Source organism: Gossypium arboreum, chromosome 8 (genome assembly GCF_025698485.1).
Source record: "Gossypium arboreum isolate Shixiya-1 chromosome 8, ASM2569848v2, whole genome shotgun sequence".
NCBI lineage: Eukaryota > Viridiplantae > Streptophyta > Magnoliopsida > Malvales > Malvaceae > Gossypium > Gossypium arboreum.
The window spans coordinates 93,408,963-93,426,970 of NC_069077.1; the positions used below are offsets into that span (position 1 = coordinate 93,408,963).

Consider the following 18,008-nt stretch of genomic DNA (forward strand, 5'->3'; position numbering starts at 1 on the left):
TTGATAATGAGATTGAAAGTACTGCTCGTAAAAATCGTAAAGAGGCTATAGAAGCAAGTCAAAGTCAATAGAATATAGTAGACGAACAAGAGGACAACAATATTATCGAGTTGAAGCTGAACACAATTCAGATGGTGCAATAGTATGTTCAGTTCGATGCTTTGCAAGATGAAGATCCAAGCACTCATTTGGCCAATTTCTTAGAGATTTGTGACACTTTCAAGATTAATGGTGCCACTAATGATGCCATTCATTTACGATTGTTCCCTTTCTCATTGAGGAACAAGGTAAAATAGTGGTTAAATTCTTTACCACGAGGTTCTATCACTACTTGGGCTCAAATGACAGAGAAGTTTCTCTTGAAGTACTTCTTACCAGCTAAAACAACTAAGTTGAGGAATGACATTTCTTCCTTTGCCTAAATTGATTTAGAGACATTATATGATGCATGGAAGAGATTCAAGGACTTATTGAAAATGTGCCCTCATTATGGGTTACCTTTGTGGTTACAAGTTCAAACCTTCTACAATGGTTTGAATCCCTCTACTAGGCAGTTAATTGATGTAGCAGCTGGTGGAACAATGAATAACAAAACACCTGAGGCAGCTTATGAGTTTATTGAAGAGATGACACTAAATAATTATTATTGGCAAGTTATGAGAACAAAGCCGATGAAAGTAGTGGGTGTTTTTAATCTGTATGCAGTCACCATGTTATCAAACCAAGTGGAAACACTGAACAAGAAAATTGATTGTTTATATTTTTCTACGCAGGTGAATCCAGTGATGTAATGCAATGCAAATGGTGTGGGGAATAATTCAGAATGTTTACCTTTCTGTCCTAGCATAGAGAATGAGCAAGTTAATTATATGGGTAACAATTTTAGACCTCAAAATAACCTTTATAGTAATAACTATAATGTAGATTGGAGTAACCATCCCAACTTTTCTTGGGGTGGTCAAGGAAATCAAAGAACACAACCCCCTCCGGGCTTTCAACAACCTTATTAGCAAGAGAAGAAGTCGATCCTCGAGGAGATGTTGGCAAAGTTTATCTCGGTGTCAGAAACTCGTTCTTAAAACACCGAGGCAGCACTAAAAAATCAGTAAACATCAATTCAAGGACTTGAAAATCAAATAGGACAACTTGCTAAATTAGTTTCGGAATGACCATAAGGTAGCTAGCCTAGTTATACAGAAACTAACCCAAGGAAGCAGCTTCATGCAGTTACTGTTCGAGACATGGAAAGGTTTGTTGAACCTGAATAGAAACTAAGACAAGAAATTGTGGTGAATAATGATGAGGTTGAGGAAGATAAGAAAGAGCAAAAGTCGATTATCAGAGAATACAAACCTCGAGTTCCAATATCCAAATGTGTTGAAGATAGACCACACAAATGAACAATATGGTAAATTTCTTAAGCTCTTACAAAAATTGCACATTAAATTACCGTTTGTTGAAGCTCTTTCACAGATGCCAAATTACGTCAAATTCTTAAATGAGCTATTAACAAACAAGATGAAGATAGATGACTCGCTGACTGTGGAGCTCAATGCAGTTTGCTCGGCTATTGTACAAAACGAACTACCAAATTAAGTTAAAGATCCAAGGAGTTTTACTATTCCTTATCTCATTGGTAGTTTAAATATTGAAAATGCTTTGGCTGATTTAGGGGCTAGTATAAATGTTATGCCTTATAAAATGTTTAAAAAAATTGGTCTTGGAAAACCAAACATACTAGAATGAGTATTCAATTAGTGGATAGAACAATTAGATATCCCAGGGTTATTATTGAGGATGTACTTGTGAAAAATTGATAAATTTATATTCCCTATTGATTTTGTTGTATTAGACATGGACGAGGATAGTGAGGTACTTTTGATCTTAGGTCAACCTTTTTTAGCCACTACTAGAACTATTCTCGATGTTGGTACAAGTGAACTTGTGCTTTGCATAGGTGACGAAAAGATTACTCTTTAAGCTTGTGATTCTGTAAGAGTCTCTAGTGAGCGAGATGATACTAAATGTCCTGCTAATGTTAGTAATCATGTAGCTCAGCGTTCTTTGCAAAACATCCCTCGTGAAAACATGTTGGAGCCATGTCTTGAAGTTGATAGAAACAGAACAACATATGAAGAGCGAATGGTGCAACTAGATGAACTAGATGAATGGTGAATGCATTTTGAAGAGAAACCAAGAAAACACGACGAAGACACAGGGCAATGCCATGATATGCATGTGATGAGAAAGAACCAATTCAAGGTTGGGGACGAAGTATTGTTAGACAAATCAGATCCATGAATTTTCCCTTCAGAGCTTGAGTCGAGCGGATCAAATCCATTTGTGGTGCTAAATGTTTTTCCATACGGTACAGTTGAGGTAACATATTCTGAGTTCAACACTTTTAAGGTAAATAGTACTAGACTCAAACCTTATTTTGGTGTTAAAATAGTTACCAAGAAAGAGGAGCTTTGGCTCCAAGAACCATCGTAACTGTGCGCATACAAGTTAAAGTCAAGCTTAGACTCTAAATAAGAGCTTCTCGGGAGGTAACCCAAGTGTTTAGATTTTTTTAATTCTTTTAATTTTATTTTATGTTAATTTTAATTTTCAAAAAAATTAAAAAATATTTTGACCCACACTGTCAGGACACACGGATGTGTCCCAGGCCATGTGTATATTCGAGCAAATGATAGAGAGTTACATGGTTTGAAGACATAGTCGTGTAGGTCACACGACCTGAACACACAAGCATGTATTGGGCTGTATGAGTCCTAGGACTTAATTTTTTCGATTTTGATTATTACACAGCCTAAGGTGATCCACATGGCCTGGTGACACAACCGTGTGTATAGTAGAGTGAATTTTCTAATTTAATTACGAAACCGTGAGTTACATGGGCTACAGACATAGCCATGTGAGAGACACGGCCTGTCACACAAGCGTGTGTGAGATCATGTACCCCGCAGACCTTGCACACAGGCATGGGAGAAGCGAAGGATGTTCACACACTGCCTGGACACACGGGCGTGCCCAAGGCCGTGTGACCACTAGCTTAATTTTTAAGCGACATACGAGATAAGTAATTTCCACACAGAAATGTGACACAACCGTATGGCCCAACATGGGCCTTTACACGATCGTGTCCCCATTTTTAACCTTAGCCCTCATCTGTTTTTGTCTTATACCTCCCCCAACCCTTTCCCAAAATCCCTAGCAGCCGCCAATCTTTTACTGCCTTCTCTAGTTCGTTCACACCTTTGCACTCTCTATTCTCCATCATCCTCTCACCCATTCGACCCGCTCCCTTCTCCTCTTCTCCTGTATCGAGAAAACCCCTCCCCTCTCTTATCGAAGCCGTAACCCATCCTCCTCAACGTTCCCCTTTTCACCATCGTCAAACAACCCCCCACCTTTGACCTTCTCCTTTCCCCTTTTGCCCTATTCGTTCTTCGCGTCGATCGCCATATGCACAGCCCCTGCGCCATCAACCCCCACGGTTTTCCCCTTCGCTTCTTTTCTTTATTTTATTTTATTTATTACCTATTTCCTTTACTTATACCTCTTATTATTTGTTTTATTATTATTAGTTTTTTCTTGTTATTTATCTTAGTACTTTATACTTCTTTTTGGGTTGATTATTTTCTTTTGGTTGTTTTTCATATTATTCTTATTTTCATTCATTTTATCTATATTTTCTTCTGATTATTATTTTATCGTATTTTTGTGATTATTTGTTTTGAGTGTTTCATTATTAATTGGTATTTTGATTACTAGGCTCTAGTTGTTTTTATTTTATTACAATTTTCTTATTCTGTTAGTACTATTTTTATCATGTTGGTATATAGTTATATTTAAACTTGGATTCAATATATGTCATGCAATTTAATAGATTGGAATAATTGTTTTATTTGATGTACCGATTTGTCTCTCTTTTTTGCTTTTTTACTATCTACCCTGATTCTTCTGATATTTGATTTTATTCTAGGTACATAATGACGAACACGAGAGGAAAATCTAAATCGCAGTTCCCGCTTTGAAAAAGCGGAAGACTCCAGGTGCAGCCTCATCGTCAGGCCCTACCTCCAATGCACACCATCCATTTCTACGATTTTCATAGGGTCCTTAAGAGGACTTATGTTAGCATCTCTGAAAACAACTGTTGGTATTGGGCCTTTGTATTGATTGGATGGCCTTAGAACAAATTCATTTAGCTGATAGAGTGCGTGCACTAATTGTTATAGATCTATGGAATTGTTTCTTCTTTATCATTGAGCCTATCTACTCAGTGTTAACACTAGATTTTTTCTCGACATTCATTCTGCAACACGTGATGTCGAGCCACAACAAGTCGCGCACTATTTCTTTCAGACTCAGCGGTACGACGTGTCATTTGAGCGTCCCAGACTTTGGAGTTGCCCTTGGACTCTACACTGAGTAGTTCATGCATGTCCAGAATTTCTGTTCCTTATACCAGCACATCTGTTATTCACTGTCTCTAAGCTGGACAGAGTTTACTGCTAGTACGATGCCCTATAACCTGAGTCGGTCAAAGGCGACTTCACTATCGACGCTTATTTTTTATGGAACATGGCGATGGGGCGCACCTTCGACTTGCTTATTCCGTCACCCTTGCTTGCCGCCACCAGACAGAGCGTAGTAGGAAGGGTCTTATCTGTATGGGCCGTTATGCGACTCAGCTAGCATAATATTTTGGTCTCCTCGACACTCTAGAGCAGTCCTCCTCCTTTACATTGGTTGGACAGATGGCCCTATAAGGACTATCCATTATGAGTCATATGACGATGATTGAGCGACAGTATGGAGTGGGTCCTCCTCGATACCAACTCTCTCATTCTAATCCTCAGGATGAGCATGAGGACTTTTCTGATGATGTACCTTTTCACCATGAGGATCCACATCATTCTCCACCTCTGAGTCACCCTACTGTTGCTGCTACCCTCGCAGACCTCTTCGAGCGATTCACCCGTTTTAAGCAGTATTGTTTGAGCGGTTTGACAGTATTGATACTACTTTGCAGCAGATCTGTCAGCATCTCCACATTTCTTCTACTGAGCCTACACCTCACGATCCCGATGCCTCTCACGATGAAGATCATTGATCTGTTTTCTTTATTTTCTTTTAACTTTTCCATAAATTCTAATTTCATCCCTAGGCTCAGAAAATGAAACTTGTTCAGTTTACTCCCTATTTCAAGCCTAACCAAAATCCCATTACAAAATTTACAGACATGCATTCTTAAAAATTTGGAATTTTTTATCAAATTTCACAAATTTACATTTTAATCCCTAAATCATGTTTTTATTAAAAATCACTTTGTAAAAGTTGTTTATCTATCAACAACCTTTCATTTTCTACCATAAATTTCTACTTTTCAGCATATTCATCCATGACCCAAATTTCATACCTTGATAACTCTTCAAATTAATCCCCCAAATAAATAAATTAGATTATCTCGATTCCAAAAATATAAAAATTACTAAAAACGGGACTTGATTTCATATATTTTTAAGCTTGGAAAGTTTTCTACCTCTCTTCTAGGGCTTCTGTAGAAATTTTGGGGAAGAAAACATGAAAATAAGATTATAATTTCCTTTTAATTAATTATCATCTTTTAATTTTTGTGATTTCCAGTTTAGTCCCTACTCTTTTCTAATTTTTCCAAGGATGAGTCATAAAAAATCTACATACTTTTCTTTAATGGTCTAATTACCATATAAGGACCTCTAGTTTTGAATTCCATAGTTATTTAATCTTTATTGTAACACCCCCAACTCGACCTAGACGTTATGGCCGAATTTGGTGCGTCACATCAAACCATTTTTCAAATTTGATCTTTCCGGTGAAAATCCATTACTGAATCTAAATTTATTAAACCACAGTTCCCATCAAAACATTTACCAATATTTTTGCCTTTGGTATATTACTCATTTAAACTTGCGGAAGCATTTTGAAAACTTTGTTGTTGGAAGCTCGTATTCCTTAGAAAAATCATGCCATTTTGAAATCTCGAGTTTTCCTAGACTAGCAGTTTAGTATAAGAAATCACAATCCAAATTAAAACTTAAAACCCACCAATGGCCTTATTACATAAAAAATCCAAACCGAAATCTAATTGCAATTAAAAGAAAAAGCAGATGAGGTGGCCATCTCCGAGCCCCTCGCAGCTCCGATCCGTCTAAGGCTGGAAATTACCTGAAAGGTTAATAAGCGGGTGAGTTTACGAAAACTCATGTGTAATCCCAATAACAAACAAACAGTGAATAACACGGTATCCGTACAATTTGGGCCAAAGCCCTATTCAGTCTCGACATATATTTGGTCAAGCCTTTCGTTTAACGGTTATTGGGCCGAAGCCTTTTCATAAATCATATCATCGGGCAAGCCTTTATCAGAAACGATATGGCCCATAGGCCCATTTGACTATCACATGAAATACCAATGAATGTATGCAAGCCCATTTGGGGAGACTACTCAACCCACCATCTGCTACTCTCCACCCGTACCAACCAAGCTCTCCATGTGGGAATAACTCAACCCACCCAACCAAACTCTCCAATGGCGGCATAGATAGTCTTTATCATATAACTGGAGGCCTAGCCTCTTTTAATAACTAGGGCAAAACCCTTTTTGATAAACTGGGGCAAAACCCTTTTCGGTAAACTGGGGCAAAGCCCTTTTAGCACTTCCTCCATTTTTATAAAACCCAACCCATGCAACATGTCATGTATGCAGAATGTAATGCCCATGTTTGAATCAAACAATCACAGTCAAGTCATTCATATCACCAATATATATTCACAATCAAATCCTTCAACCACATAGTCCAAGTCAGTCACTTGCCCACAAGGGCAAAACAATCATTTAACACCTTAAGGGCAAAATGGTAATTTTACCCCACAAGGGTATCTCGGTAATTCTACCCTACAGGGGTGTTTCAGTAATTCTACCCTACAAGGGTATTTCGGTAATTCTACCCTACAGGGGTATTTCAGTAATTCTACCTTACAGGGGTATTTTGGTAATTCTACCCTACAAGGGTTTTTCAATAGTTTTGTAAATCGAGGATAAAACGGTAATTTTGTAAATTCGAGGTATTTTGGTAATTTTTACAAGTCGAGGGTATTTCAGTAATTTTACAAATCGATGGTATTTCAGTAATTTTACAAACTGAGGGTATTTCGTTAATTTCACAAATCAGGGGTATTTTGGTAATTTTACAAACCAGGGGTATTTTGGTAATTTTGTAAACCAAGGGTATTTTGGTAATTTTGCAAGTCAAGGGTATTTTAGTAATTTCACAAATCAGGGGTATTTTGGTAATTTTACAAGTCGAGGGTATTTCAGTAATTTCACAAATTAGGGGTATTTTGGTAATTTCACAAACTAGGGGTATTTTGGTAATTTTACAAACCAGGGGTATTTTGGTAATTTTATAAACCAGGGGCATTTGAGTAATTTTACAAATTGAGGGCATTTTAGTAATTTGGTAAACTAAAGTATTCTAAACAGGGATAACAATACGAATGGGCCTAAAGCCTATTCTCGGACCAAATGGGCCCACACGCTCGTGTGGCCCTTTTAGCCCAAATCTAACCACAGATATGAGATTCACTTAGCCAAGTCCAATATTTACTACACAATCAAACAACTTATCCAATTGGGCCCGTAGGCCCATTTGGCCCATTATGACCCCTTTCACCATCGCGGCCAAGTAGCCATCCTACAGACTAGAGTAGCGAGAAAATACACACCGATAGGAGACTGGAGTTAATCCGCTCCGAGCACTCTTAGCCGACGCCCAACCCAAACGAGCACGCCATAAAGCGAAAGGATCGACCAAGAAAGGTACCTTTACTCTCCTCATGGTTCTCTCTATTTAAAGCCGACCAGATCCACTCTTATGTTAGTTTCGATGTGGGATCCTCCATCATCGAGTTTAAATTCAACACCAACTCTTGCCGCCCCCTGTTAGCAAAATAAATGCTCTTTGCTTGCCATGAGTTTCAAACCCTGGACCTCCTTACCAACTCTTTGATGCCACCCTCCTGCCTCTTATGTGGCGCTACTTTGCCACTAGACCGCAAGGGTTTTTATGGCACAATTTCTCCAACAATATTCTTAAGGCCTACCTACTACACCCAGGGTTTGATTCACCTTAAACCAAAATTTTTGCTAGAGTCCAAGTTTGAACCCAGGACTTCTCCAACACTTCTCAGCACGCTTAACCACTAAAACAAGCCTTCATTAACGAAATTTACAAGCACAACAAAATATTATAAGCTGCCTTCAACCGCTCCCATGCTCAAGGCCCAAACTTCTAGGCCCCAATTCAGGGTGTTACACTTATAGTACTAGAATTTAACTTTCGCATTTTATGCGATTTAGTCCTTCTCTTAATTAAACATTTAATCGATAAAATTTTCATATCAAAATTTTCACACGACATGTCTATCATAATATAGACCATATAATAAAATAAAAATAAACTTTATTTTCAGATTGGATTTGTGGTCGCGAAATTGCTATTCCGATTTCCCTGAAAAATGGGCTATTACAAGCCATCCCAAAGTAACTCGCCATAAGGTTTTATGGGGAGGAAATGCCAAGGCATCCATGCTCCACATCTGCATGATCACCACCTATGCTTACTGATACTGCTCTAAGACCTTATAGTAATTTTGAACAGAAAGTGATTGATGCACTTGAGATGTTGCAACAATAATTTTGCATATTGGTGAAACACCAAAAAAGGCTGGACACTGATTTTGGCCGCGCTCAAGAGGAAATGGCTCTCTTTTAGGGGTATATCTGATGAAGAGATAAGGCTTTGAAGAAATCTCTTTAGAAGAACTTTACAAGAACCTTGCCTCCATTCCCTATTTTTCTTGAGAAATTATTGTTGGAGCCTGAGGAGGAGGATAACGATGACAAAGAACCTATTACGGAGAAGCAGACCACAGAAAAAGAAGGAGAAGCAGAGAAAACTGAATCTATAAATGTTGAATCTAAGAAGGAAGACGATGATGTAACTCAAGCTACTACACCTGCAAACACCACCACTACACCGACTACTGCACCTATAAGAAAGCAAGAACGTGCAGTTCATCAACTGATTGATGATCTTACGAAGTTAGACATTGATGAAAAAGAAGAGGTGCCTATAAACCAGCTAAAATGAAAATGGTACAATCAAACTATTGGAAAATTCGTCCAAGATGATACTGGTGAGATAGAAAGGAATTAGCGCTACAAACGTGCTGTCAAGAAATCCACCCAACCTAAATAGAGTAACTGCAATTCTTTCCAAGCTTTTGTTTTTCTTTCATTCATTTTATACTATATGTTTCTTGCATTCATATTTAGTTGTCATGGCATTTTTATAGTTGATAGTTGTTGTTTTTACATTTTTCCATATTTCATTGTTCATACAATGAGGACAATGTATCCCTTAGGTTAGGGGGTGTGTTGTGTTGTACATATAGTATACTATAGATAAATGCTTTAATGTTCATGCATTTTGTTATTCATTTTTCCATTACATACAAATGCCAAATTGCTAAATTATGATGAGTATATTGATATCAGTGATGTTCGATGAGGATAATAACTTTTCGACTAAATTAGAAAATTGTGGAAGTTAATTAAGCATGTTTAGCTTAGGATAGTTGTTTGAAAATTGATTCCTAAAAGTAGAACTGTGACAGCCTTAAAACGACCCTAGTCGGAATGTGGTTTCGAGACCACAAAATCGAGGCATAAAAATAATTTGATATTTATTTTGATGCCTATAATATGTGTTAACTCATGTGTGACATTTTGATGCTTTAATTTAGAGTTATAAATGTGAATTTCACTAGAAAGGACCTAGTAGAAAACTTTGAAAGTATGATGGGGAAATGTATGATGACTAATTAAAGCATGCATGCAAAACAATATCCTTGCATGTCAAATACCCCCTTTTTACAAGTGATGGCCGGCCATGACAAGGGAGTATGGGCTAAACATGTCATGAAACATGTTTTGTTGGTGCATTAGGGGGAAACAATAAACAAATAAGCATGGGTAGTAAAGAAAGAAAAAAAAAATGTGTGTGAGTGAAACCCCCCCATTGCCGTACATGGAAGAAAAGAAAAGAAAAAAAATTTTGCTCATCCATTTCATTCTCTCTTGACTGAAAATGCTAGAGGGGAAGGGAGGAATTTTGCTTCATGCTTGGGTTGGAAGAGGATTAGGAAGAGGTTTGGCTATATTTGCATCAAGATTAAGGTATGTTTGATGTTGTGCCATGAGATTCATGCATGTTTTTGGTTGCTAACTTGATGTTCTTATTAGCCCATGGTTCAAATCTTTGTTATATCATGGGGATGGTATTTGGCCAAGGTGGATTTTGAGTTAATGCCATTGCATGTTAAATATGAAGCTTGATGATGATACATGTGATGGTGGATTGAGGACTCTTAGATTTTCTTTGAGCATTTTTGAATGATATACTAAGTTCTTTGTGTAATCGTGACCAAAATTATGGTGTTGTGATGTATTCGCCATGGTACATCCCCAAGTGTGATTTATGCTCTTTGCATGGAGAGTAAGATTTGTGTTTCAAATCATGTTCATGTTTAGTTACAATCAACTTGAGATTCGGCTCTAGCATACATATATGTATATATGTTTGAGCATGATGTATTGGTATGACGATATACTATCTTAAGGTATATACTTACTTATGATGATGTTTTGGTTATGAAGGAAATGATAGATGTGTATTGAGTTACAATATGGAAAGGTATTAGTTAGTAAAATGTATGCTATTTTTGTGTGGTAATAAGTGCATAAATGGCCTCAACATGGACATGCATATTCGGCCACATGAAGGGAAATTGGTGTGCATGTATTCGGTTAGAGGCAACCATATTGAAGCCTTATCTTGGCTTAGATTGTTGATTAAATGGGTAATAGGTGAGGATGGTTGCCGAATATACAAACATACATATGCATGTGTAATTGAATTATGAATGTTTAGCAAGATGGTTAAACTAGTTGATTTATTGATTAAGCTCAAGGAGTTAAAGAAAGAGAATCAAGCAAGGGAAAGGCGAAGGTCATCGAGTAGCCGACTTGGACTATTTTTACCCAACACAAGGTAAGTCATTAAGCATATATTTGATATTGCTTAAATGATTGTAATATCCATGCAATTGTGTTTAATGAGATGAAATATATACAAATGTATGTGTATGAAAAGATGATAATGTTGAACGTAAAAGAGATAGTGAAATGTGTAGGAAGTTTGCTTCGGCACTAAGTGTGTGAGAAATAGATGTGTACGGTGAGATTGGCACCGAGTGTGCGAGCTTGTAATGTACGGCACTAAGTGTGCGAGTTTGGACTATATGGCACTATGTGTGCGGGCTTGAATCACGTGGCACTAAGTGTGCGTGATTGAGTATTAAGCACTATGTGTGCGAACTCTACATATATCTCGATGGAATATTTATATGGAGGTGTGACTCTATCGAGATGAGTATGGACAATGGAAAGAGTAAGTACCTTGAGTTCATGGCTAATAGATGCTATGTTCATGCTCGGGTGGAGTTGGTAAGATTTAAATCTATGTGATGATTTCAATTGCATGATTGTTGCGAAATGAAATGATGTATGGAAATTGCTTCAAATATCCTATTGAATAGTATATGAAATGTAAATGGATGGTTGTGGAATGCTTATGACTTCTTCGAGTTATAAACTCACTCGGTGTTTTCTTGTCACCCATTTTAGGTTCCTTGGGCTCGTCTCCTTTTGGGTGTTCAGAATCACAATGAAGTCATCACACCGTGAGCAATTTTTGGTATTGTCTTCTTAGTCGACTTAGGAGAACATTTGGCATGTATGAGCTATTTTGTTTTGTTAAATTTTGGGTTGTAAACTTTAAGCCATGTGAAAATGGCCTATGTGGTCGTTTGAGTGGGATGCTAGAATCTATAGCCACGAGTCTTAGAAACCTTAATTTTGATAAGGTGGCCATAATTTGTGTCACGTATGATGGATGAGTAGTAAGGCTAAGGAAGGATTCATGAAATTGGCATAGTCTCATGCAATGGAATCGCTATGGACAGCAGCAGTGATATGAGATCGAAAAATCACTAAAAATAGTATAAGTGGAATTAATAGCTAAAAAAATTACGTACTGGAAGCTTGATGGGTCTATTTGCATATGGATGAAACGAAACGACCATATGAGCTGTATTTTTAAGAGATATTAAAGTTCTCGTGAAATAGGGCCAGAACGGTTTCTGGATCCCCTGTTCCGACTTTGGAAAATCATTGTAAATTAACCAGAGATAATTGGGAGTCATGCCATATATGTGTAGATTCCACTCTGAGTCTAGTTTCTATAGAAATAAACGGCATCAGTATTGCAGCCCTGTACAGGGAGATATCCAATTCATAACGCACAAAGGTCAGTGTAGTCGATCCCTGCAATAGGGGAGACATTAACTAATAAACTGTACTAATTGGCTCGACCAAAAATTCTAGAAAAAAAATCTGTAGATGGATATATGAGTCTAGTTTCAGGGAAAAATTACGAACTGATTTTTGAGTTGTAAAACTCAAGTTATGATTTTTGAAGCGACTAGTACACAGATTGGCAGCTTGTCTGGGAAATTCTCAATAAGTGGTTTGAAGTCTGTTAACACCTCGTGTTCGACTCGTGACGGTCTCGAGTTCGGGTGTTACAATTTTATTGGTATCGAGCTATGGTTTAGTCGGTTCTAGGACTCATGTGAGCGCGTGTGAGTCTAGCTATACATGCCAATGTGTTATTGCTTAAAATGTGATGACTTGACGGTTGAAATTTTTGTTTTGATTAGCAAATGGAACCCGGTAGAGAGACCCTTGGCGGATGACGTTGAAAGTGTAGCGGCTGCTCTGCGCAAGGGACACCGCTGTTGAGCCTCGGTCATCCGCGAATAATCAAGATGAAGGCGAAACAAGCCTTCTTCACCATGATGAACGAGTGGGTCGCGCAATATGCCCGAACCAATCCGACTGTCCAACCATTCCCAAATATAAATAATCCACCCCAAGAGCCCGTAATGCCATCGATTCTTTGATCCCGTGAGGTTTGAGTAAACCACCGTGGACTTGATTAGGAAGCGTGGGGCGAGGAATTTAAGGCAATAGTTACCGATGATGCCGAAAGGGTGAGTTCGCTTGATAACACAATTAGAGTGTTTGATGAACTGTCATGCACACCGATGAATGTCTTAAGTGTGCTATATCCTTGTTGCGAGACTCACCTACTATTGGTGGAGGACCTTAATTTCTATAGTCCCAAAGGAACAAGTTACTTGGGATTTCTTCCAAACGAATTTCGAAGAAATACATTAGTCAACAGTTCATCGATCAAAAGCGTAAGAAATTCTTAGAGCTCAAGCAAGGTCGTATGACGAGATCTGAATCTGAACATGAGTTCGTAAGACTTAGTCGGTATGCTCGGGAGTGTGTGGCTGATGAGGTTGCTATGTGCAAAAGATTTGAAGAGGATTGAATGAAGAGTTAAAGCTCTTGGTGGGTATTTTGGAGATAAAAGAATTTGTAACACTAGTTGAACGAGCACGCAAGGCGGAAGAGCTCGGAGGGGAGAAGAGGAAGGCTGAATTTGAAGCTAGAGATTATCGTAAAAGATCGACGGGCAATGCTCCATTTTCTACTGTAAAGAAGTTCGAGAGGACACAAATAAGTCGAGGGCGATCGGGGATTTCCATTAGAGCACGACCATCGATGGACTCACGAGCTACCTCGGTAGCTAGTGTGGGCAATAATCGTCAAGAAAAGCCCGAATGCCCCCAATGTGGAAGACGACACATAGGTGAATGTTGGGGTAAGTCATTAATAGGGCTCATTATGGATGCGGTTCGAGGACCACTTCATTAGAGATTGCACGGAGCTAGATGAGAAGAATAAGATGCAAGGTGCAAGATCAAGTGGGACGACGGCTAGAGGTAGACCCCGAGGATTTCGTGGAGGTAGGGGTGGTAATCGAGAGGGTCTCGATACGGTTGTTCGATCCGAGACTCGTGCTCTGCTAGAGCATATGCTATCCGCAAGACGAGAAAAGGCATCCTCCCCGACGTTATCACCGGTACTTTCACTCCTTTGATACTAGTGTGATTGCATTGATTGACCTCGCTCTACTCATTCATATGTATGTGAAACCTTAGCATCCAAAAAGACTCTACCGTTGAGTCTCGAGTTCGTAATTCGGTGTCAAATCCCTTGGGTCGTTACGTCTTTGTCGACAAAGTGTGTAAGAAATGCCCCTAGTCATTCGAGGTTCTGTTTTCCGGCGGACTTGATGCTTTTGCCGTTCGATGAATTTGATGTTATTCTTGGGTTGGATTGGTTGACCGTGCATGATGCGGTTGTGAATTGCAAAAGCAAGACTATTGATTTGAGATGCAAATAACGATATGATCCGAGTTAAGTCTACGGACTTGAAGGGTTGCCACCGTAATATCATCAATGTTGGCCCAAAATATGTAAGAAAAGGGTGCGAAGCATACCTTGCGTATGTACTTCATGATAAGGAGTTAGAAATAAAACCGAATCTGCTTGCGGTGGTTTGTGAATACCGGATGTTTTTCCGAAGAATTACCGGGTTTGCCACTGCTCGGAGATAGAGTTTGGTATTGAGCTTGTACCGGACCACACCGATTTTGATAGCTTCGATCGTATGGCACCAACGGAATTAAAGGAGTTGAAAGCTCGGTTGCGAGTTGGTGGATAGAGGTTTTGCCCGCCCGAGTTTTTCACCTTGGGGTGCACCGGTGTTGTTTGTAAAAAGAAGGACGGAACCATGAGGTTGTGCATCGACTATCGTCAACTTAATAAAGTGACAATAAAGAAAAATATCCGTTCACAGTATCGATGATTTGTTCAATCAACCAAAGGAGCCTCGGTGTTTTCAAAAATAGATTTGAGATCGGGCTATTATCGATTCATGAATCCGAGATTCGGATATACCCAAAACGCCTTGAGCGAGATATGGTCACTCTGAATTCTTAGTGATGCCGTTTGGGCTCACTAATGCCCTACGGTATTTATGGATTTGATGAATCGGATCTTGGATCATATTTGGATCGGTTCGTAGTGGTGTTCATTGACGACATCTTGGTCTATTCAAGAGATGAGACCGAACATGCGGAGCACACGAGATTAGTGTTGCAAATTTTACGGGATAAGCGGTTATATGCTAAGTTCAAAGAAGTGTGAGTTCGGTTAAGAGGTTAGCTTCTTGGGTCATGTGGTATCTGCAGACGGGTATTCGAGTCGACCGAGTAAAATTTCAACTATACTTAACCGAAGCCTCAGAAATATTACCGAGGTTCGAGCTTTTTGGGACTTGCTTACTACCGACGGTTTGTAAAAGGATTCTCGATGATAGCCACACCCATGACGAAGCCGCTTGAAGGATGTCAAGTTTGAATGGACGGAAAAGTGTCGAAAAGTTTCGATCAATTGAAAACTCATTTAACGGAAGCTCCAGTTTAGTGCAGCCGAATCGGCAAAGAGTTTGTCATTTATAGTGACGCCTCCTACTTGGGTTAGGTTGCGTATTAATGCAAGAAGGTCGAGTTGTGGCCTACGCGTCGCGACAATTAAAGCCACATGAGAAAAATTATCCGACCCATGATCTCGAATTGGTCGCCATTGTATTCGCTTTAAAGATATGGCGACATTACTTATTTGGTGAGAAGTGCCATGTGTATTCGGATCACAAAAGTCTCAAATATTTGATGACTCAAAGAGACTTAAATCTGCGACAAAGACGTTGGCTCGAGTTGTTAAAAGATTATGAGCTTGTCATTGATTATCACCCGGAAAGGCTAATGTGGTTGCGGACGCCTTAAGCGAAAATCACTTGTTTGCTTTTACGAGCAATGAATGTACACTTGTCTATTCTACCCGACAATGTGTTAGTAGCCAATTAAAGGCCAAACTATTGTTGATTCATCAAATTCGTGAAGCTCAAAAAGTTGATGATGAGTTGGTTGCAAAACGGCCGAGTGTGTTCGAACAAGGAATCGGAGTTTCATATTGGTGATGACAATTGTTTGAGGTTGAAGTCGTCTGTGTGTTCCAAAGAATTCGGAACTTATTTCAATGATTCTGAACGAAGCGCATTGTAGCCGAATGACAATCCACCCGGGGAGTACGAAGATGTACAACGATTTGAAACGTCGGTTTTGGTGGCATGGTATGAAACAAGACATCTCCGACTTTGTTTCGAGATGTTTAATATGTCAACAAGTGAAAGCGGAACATCAAGTACCTTCAGGATTACTTCAGCCGATTACGATACCCGAGTAGAAATGGGATCGAGTCACAATGGACTTTGTGTCCGGACTGCCATTGTCAGCGAGCAAGAAGGATGCGATTTGGGTTGTTGTTGATAGACTGACTAAGTCGGCTCACTTTATCCCCGTACGTACGGATTTTTCATTGGATAAAGTAGCTGAATTGTATGTTTCTCAGATTGTGAGATTACACGGGGTACCGATTTCTGTGGTGTCGGATAGAGATCCGAGGTTCACCTCGCAATTTTGGAAGAGATTGCAAGAAGCTTTAGGTACCAAGTTGCATTTCAGCACCGCCTTTCACCCCCAAACCGGTGGTCAATCCGAGCGGATAATTCAGATACTTGAGGATATGTTGAGATGTTGCATCCTCGAGTTCAGTGGTTCATGGGAACGGTACTTACCTTTGATTGAATTCGCTTACAACAATAGTTTTCAATCAAGTATTAAGATGGCGTCTTACGAGGCCTTGTACGGGCGTAAATGCCGTACACCATTGTTTTGGACCGAGCTCGGTGAGAACAAAATTTTGGAGTGGATTTGATTAAAGATGCTGAATGAAAGTAAAAGTAATCCGTGAAAATCAAGATAGCCTCCGATCGTCGAAGTCGTGCGGATCTGAACGAAAAGACATTGAGTATCAAGTGGGAGATAAAGTGTTTCTTAAAGTTTCGCCTTGGAAAAAGATACTCGATTTGGCAGTAAAGGCAAATTGAGCCCGAGGTTCATCGGGCCATATGAGATATCCGAACGAGTCGGTCCGATTATGTATCGTTTGATTTTGCCCCGAACTTGAAAAGATTCACGACGTCTTTCATGTTTCGATGCTTGACGCTATAGGTCCGATTCGTCACACGTAATTAGTCCATCGAGGTTAAAATTCAAGCCGATATGAGTTATGAAGAAGAACCGATTCGTATCCTAGCTCGTGAAGTGAAGGAGTTGCGAAACAAAAGGGTTCCGTTAGTAAAAGTGTTATGGCTCAAACACGGATGGAAGAAGCTACTTAGGAACCCGAGAACTCTATGAAGGAGCGTTACCCAAACCTATTTACGGTAAGATTTTCGGGACGAAAATTTCTTAAGTGGGGAGAGTTGTGACAGACTTAAAACGACCCTAGTCGAATGTGGTTTCGGGACCACAAAATCGAGGCATAAAAATAATTTGATATTTATTTTGATGCCTATAATATGTGTTAACTCATGTGTGACATTTTGATGCTTTAATTTAGAGTTATAAATGTGAATTTCACTAGAAAGGACCTAGTAGAAAACTTTGAAAGTATGATGGGGAAATGTATGATGACTAATTAAAGCATGCATGCAAAACAATGGCCTTGCATGTCAAATACCCCTTTTACAAGTGATGGCCGGCCATGACAAGGAGTATGGGCTAAACATGTCATGAAACATGTTTTGTTGGTGCATTAGGGAAACAATAAACAAATAAGCATGGGTAGTAAAGAAAGAAAAAAAATGTGTGTGTGGTGAAACCCTCCCATTGCCGTACATGGAAGAAAAGAAAAAAAAATTTTGCTCATCCATTTCATTCTCTCTTGACCGAAAATGCTAGAGGGGAAGGGAGGAATTTTGCTTCATGCTTGGGTTGGAAGAGGATTAGGAAGAG

The 18,008-nt window shown here is 39.1% G+C and overlaps 1 non-coding gene across 1 annotated transcript; it reads right to left on the bottom strand.

Moving 5' to 3' along the window:
- Positions 1–389: 389 nt before the first annotated feature.
- LOC128280118 (small nucleolar RNA R71) lies at positions 390–496 on the bottom strand. Its single transcript, XR_008270300.1, has one exon. It is a non-coding gene; the product is annotated as a small nucleolar RNA R71 (small nucleolar RNA).
- Positions 497–18,008: the final 17,512 nt, after the last annotated feature.